At 40.0% G+C, this 5,830-nt stretch overlaps 1 long non-coding RNA gene across 1 annotated transcript; it reads right to left on the reverse strand.

Annotated features, from left to right (window-relative positions):
- Positions 1-2,344: 2,344 nt before the first annotated feature.
- On the reverse strand, positions 2,345-4,342 carry LOC113287162. Its single transcript, XR_003329772.1, has 4 exons — positions 3,999-4,342; positions 3,088-3,166; positions 2,833-2,955; positions 2,345-2,667 (listed from the first exon to the last, which is right to left on the reverse strand). It is a non-coding gene; the product is annotated as an uncharacterized LOC113287162 (long non-coding RNA).
- Positions 4,343-5,830: the final 1,488 nt, after the last annotated feature.

Below are 5,830 nucleotides of genomic sequence, written 5' to 3' on the forward strand. Positions count from 1 at the left end.
CAAGGAAACGGTGTTGTGAGTGCTAACGTCTCCACCAACATATTTATTGAGCCATTCAATATATTTACATGAAATTTATCCAGACTGGCAAATGTAGCAACCATCCGAAATGCACTGTAAATTTCGGCACCTCACCAATACAAGACTCACTGAGTACTTTCCTGTGCTATGTTCCCCGGCATAACCCTTAATATCGGTATGGCATGACGGATTTGTGTTCGCTCGAAGCAGAGTAGCATGAACCTCCAAGTACCAAAATTAAGGCCATTGCAAAAAATGATTAGACGGAAAGCACACTGCATTCTGTAAATAAGGATTTTTGTGGCAGCATACAAAATCCAGTCAATTATTGTGATAACTCACCAAAAACTCATAAACCTGACTAACTTGCAAAAATTAGGGTTTCGCGTCCCGCACAACACACTAGACCCCTTGGTCGAAACTATGCTTAGCCAAACTAGGCAATCCGCCACAGTGCACTGGAAGTATGGCCACGCACTAGCTTGCCGGCCCCACTTCCCATCGACCAATCAGGTCTCTCTAAATCCGTCACGCGCACTAAAAGTTGATCCACGCCCATGCTTGGCCGCCCCCTACTTTCATTGACCAATTAGGTTGCTCCAAACCCGCCGCAGCCATAAAATAGGTTGCCATACTAAGTTGGTTTTCCAAAAACCCGCGCCAACATGCCAAATGTGCATGCTAGACGCACATGCCAATCAGCATGCCAAGCCGCATGCTAAACCCGCCAAAACGTGCATGCCAGACGCATATGCCAATCGGCATGCCAAACATGCCAAGAACCATTCCAAACACGCCAAACGTGCATGCCAGACGCACATGCCAAGCAGCATGCCAAACCCGCCAAAACGTGCATGCCAGACGCACATTCCAATCGGCATGCCAAACATGCCAAGCAGCATGCCAAACCCGCCAAACGTGTGTGCCATATGCACATGCCAATCGGCATGCCAAACATGCCAAGCAGCATGTCAAACCCGCCAAACGTGCATGCCAGACGCACATGCCAAGCAGCATGCCAAACCCGCCAAAACGTGCATGCCAGACGCACATGCCAATCGGCATGCAAAACCCGTCAAGACACGCGTGCCAGACGCACATGCCAATCGGCATGCCTAACTTTCCAAACGCGCATGCCAGGCGCACATGCCAAACGGCATGCCATATACGCTAGTTAGGGTTTCGGCATACCAAACCCTAATTTAGAAAAAGTTGTCAAGCGCTGACAGAAGGTAGCCATAATCAACGGCTATCCTTCCTCATGAGATGCAATCTCGGCCATCCAAGTTTGCCACCGAGCTGACAGACTTGTGGCAACTTTCAGGTGACCGGCCGCCTAAAATTAATAGCCATGGCTACGCCAAGAGCCACTTGCAACACAGTGCCACTAGCATGCACGAGCCATGCCAACCATGCCGCGTTGCTACTGGCGTGCACCAAAACGCTATTGCGCCATCTTCAGGTGCCAACAAAAGGTAGCCACAATCAACGGCTACCCTTATTTCATGAGATGCGATCTCAGCCATCGAAGTTCTCCACCAATCCGGCGAGCTTGTGGCAAGTTTTAGGCGACCAGCCAAAGACGAGCCTAATAGTATCACATGTTATTTACCTGCAGCAAGCCTCTCAATTTCAACTTGCCATATGTAGCAAAGTGATACATGTTTTTCACGAAAACACTCGAGACATCAAAACATGTCTCAAACTGGGGATCTCATCAAGGTATTGGTCTGGCGGTTTACAACATGCAGCGTGCAATACGCCCGTTACAAGAAAGTGTCATAAAGCGAGGCGGTTAGTAATGGCAAGAATTAATGGTGAAACATATCCTTCATTATGGAAACATCAATTCCAGGAGTTATCCGTTACTCTTTTCTTCCACCACTCAACCATTTTCACTTCCTACGAGACCAGGGTACGTTTTATTGCGACTTGTATAAATAGGTCTCACCTATTTCCACCAAACACAAGTTTTTGGTCAGAGAACAATACATATCCAGAAATCACCTGATAGCTTTTCGCTCAGCTAGCCAGTCCAATTTTCTGATACAAGTCACAAAACACCACACTTCCAGAATCAACGATTTTGGTCTCAACACTTTCTTCGCTTTCCTCCCTAAGACCAACCTTTTTCCTTCACTTTGTGACCAAAGCAAGCCTGAAACGGCCATTTCTTGGTTTAGGCCAGGATTGTACATATTGATCTCTCGAATCAAAAGTACTCCCGTGCAGTACATTGTTTAGGGTTTAGACCAAGTTTCTCACCCACTCACACGAAATTACCAAAATCAGCAGAAACGCTTTTCCCCCCGCAAACAACAAGTTAAAAACGCAAATTACCTCTAGTTGCATATATAATTGAAGATGTTGAGTTCAGCATAATTGCCTCTGTAAGATGCTCAATTGCTTGCTCTAGCTTTCCTAGTTGATTAACGAACAATTTTAAAATGAACTAGACAAAAATAAAATCCAGGCAGCAAACCACATCATTCACTTATGCTATTGTGTTTCTATAACTTGCAAAAAACATAGATGCCTAATCACAGAGCCAGTAGAGAGATTGAATTGAACAAAACAAACATCACGTTGAAATCGTCGTTGGGCTTCCAGGTTTTCATTAGTAACCTCCACAGTGGAATCTTCCATCTGCAGTACCCATTTATACCATATTAATAAACACAACAAATCCAGAATTACATAACTCATATAATCAACGTTCACGAAACAAGTTATACCTTCTAGGGAGAATCAGTATCAGCTCATACTTTGGAGACTAAATCATGATATAGATAAGAGGGGAGGAAATAGTACCTCTTCGTTGGCTCTTATACCTCGACATGGGAACCGCCTCCCTCTTACCATTAGGGTCTACATTGTTCAATCACACCACCTATAAATGCTACTGATTTTAAGATGTCTAAACATACCGCATACCTAAAAAAAAAACATAAGAGTTAAGACAGAGGACAAAATACTTGTTAAGTATTTTTAAAAACATGTTGTATTCAACAGCAAACTAAGCAAGGCTGAGTTTGAGATTCAGTGATAGGGTGTAGCCATACTAACTTCATCTACATCTTTATTGATACGCTGCCTTATTGCTGCAATCCATACTACTAATTACCCACTGCAAATTTTAACAAAACTGAAAAAACAAAACAAGTGCTTATCAATTACTAATACAGAGTGCATTATAATCAATCTTATAAAGAAAGAGGGAGAGGGATATCTGCTTTTTTCATCTCAAAAAACATCTCAAAGAACCAGGTAATCTGTAAGCATCTCAAAGAACATTTGTTTTACGCCCTTTTTTTTTCTCAATATACTTTTCTTACTACATCTGTTTTGGACTACTTCTCCCAGTACCTGAAAAACACTTATAAACAGAGATGTCCAACATTCTAGAAAGATACATTAGAACAAAATCCAAATAGAAATGGACCATGTAAATATCAGATCAAAATGGTTGAATCTACTTATAAATACCCCAAAAATATAGCAAACTTTGCAGCCAGATGTGAAGAAATACAATAACAACTCAAATCTTGACTCACAAACTGAAAACCAAACCCATGAAAAGGAACTATGACATTGTCTGTAAAACAAAAAATGAAGTTCAGATTACAACATCACTACCTCAATTGGTATTAACACTAACAATTGGAATTATAACTTTCACTTTTCGGTAAAAACAAATTGGTATTAACACTAATTTGAGTTTGGTAAAAACAAATTAAGCCATTAGAAATTAAATCCAATCGAAACTTTAATTCCAGAACCACCCTAGAAACGAGTGAAACAATTTTATTTTTTTCTAAATCTATGAAAACCTAGATCCGTAGTCATAAAAGAACTTGATGATCATGAATAAAATAAATCATACAAAAACAAGTTACACCCATCAATCACAAAAAAAAAAAAAAATACGAATCAGATAAATCTGGAGAAAAAAATCAAAAACAATATCTGATTATTACCTCCTCTGTTGGAAGAGTTAGAGTCTTCGGTTGAGAGAGAGAAAGAAATCATGAGAATATGATGTTGTTGATGGTGCTGCTAATGGTGGTGGGTTCTCCAAAGAGTAAATGATGATGTTGATGATTTATGATTCTCGAAAGAAAATCAGAAAAAAGTGACAAGGGGGGGGGAGAAAGATAAGAACAAGAAAGTGAGAAGGTGGAGGCGAAAGAGAAGCACGAAGTGGGATCGTCTTCTTAGGGTTTTAAGTAACCTGGTTGTTGATTTTAGTGGATTCAGATTGAAAGAGATGAAGTTCATCAGGGCTTCAGTTTTATGGAGAGGAGATGAAAAAGAGATGAGTTCTGCGGCGCAGAAAAAATGAGAAGGAAAACTCGGTAAGGCATAGGATATAGGTGGAAAAAAAAAGCAGAATACTTGACTGAAGTTTGACTTGGGCGTAAAAACTACTCCTAGTGTTCCCTGCCACACGCCCATTTCGCATGCTTGAACACCCAGCAGTTGCTATTCGCAACTGAAATTTTGCGGTTGCAAAATTAGCAACATCAGGCTGCCGTCGCGAAAATTAGCAACGGTACTGGCGATGTTGCTAATATGAGTTGTTAATACCTTAAAATGGTGTAGTGACTAGGTACGCATACTATGTTGTATCCATCCATTGGTAGTATTTCTAAAACTCTCATTTAATCCTTAAAACAATCTTGGAAGACAACAATGGTAATCTTACACATACCGCTACCTTCAAGTAATTTTCAAGTGATTAATTGATCAATATGAAACTTCCCAAGTTAACATCAAATGATTGTCTCACACAAATCTTCTTTTTTTTTAATAAGAAAGGAAATTCATTAAAGGTTTAATGTAAGGCTACATTCAGTTCTTCTCTAATTAGAGATTTCAACCAAGAAGTAAAGTCTACATTTTAGCAATGATCTAATCTAGCACTTCTAGACTTGTTTGATAAACAATTTGCCACTTCATTTGACTGTCTGTGCAAAAATGTGTATTACAGTCTTGAATAACATTATTATTTGTCCATCTGACTTTGCCTACATCTCCATTTATTGCATCAACTAAATTTAGACAGTCTCCTTCCAAACGCAGTTTTTCCACAGCTGAAGCTTTTGCCCACTTGATTGCTGCCAGTGCTGCTAAGACCTCAGCTTGCTCCTCATCTTGAACTAGTCCTGAAATTGATTGTGCTCCTCCCCATTGCTCTGCATTGAAAATATCATCATACCAATACCCATATGTTTATTTTACTTCATAAAAGCACCATCAAAGTTTATCTTGTGATATCCGAAGTCTAGCAGTTGCCAGGGAATCACATTTCTAGATTGCCTAACGATGTGACTTCTCCATGTCATGGAATTTTCACTCCATTCAGATAAATCCTTATTAACCTAGGCCATTAATTTAACAGTTTGAACTGCTCCATTGTCAAATACCACAGAGCACCTCAGTTTCCAGATCTGCCAGATTGCAAAGCTAGCAAACTGGACATATTTGTCATGATCAGTTCCTGATGCATTACTAGTTTGAAACCAGCTAGTAATCCAATCTTGCAAGTTAGTATTAGCAATACTTCCTGCAATGTTAGCATCAAGAGCAAACCATAATCTTTTAGTCACTTCACATTCAACAAAAAGATGGTTGGCTGTTTCAATAACATGCTGACATAAAGGGCATTCACTAGGTATTGAAGACATAAACCTACCAATATTACTTCTCACGAAACACAATCATTAAGACATTGTCATAAAAGATGTTTTACTTTTTGTGGGAGATTTAAATCCACAAAGCTTTCCAAGGTAAAGAGCTAGTTTCAGTA

Source organism: Papaver somniferum, chromosome 6 (genome assembly GCF_003573695.1).
Source record: "Papaver somniferum cultivar HN1 chromosome 6, ASM357369v1, whole genome shotgun sequence".
NCBI classification, from domain to species: domain Eukaryota; kingdom Viridiplantae; phylum Streptophyta; class Magnoliopsida; order Ranunculales; family Papaveraceae; genus Papaver; species Papaver somniferum.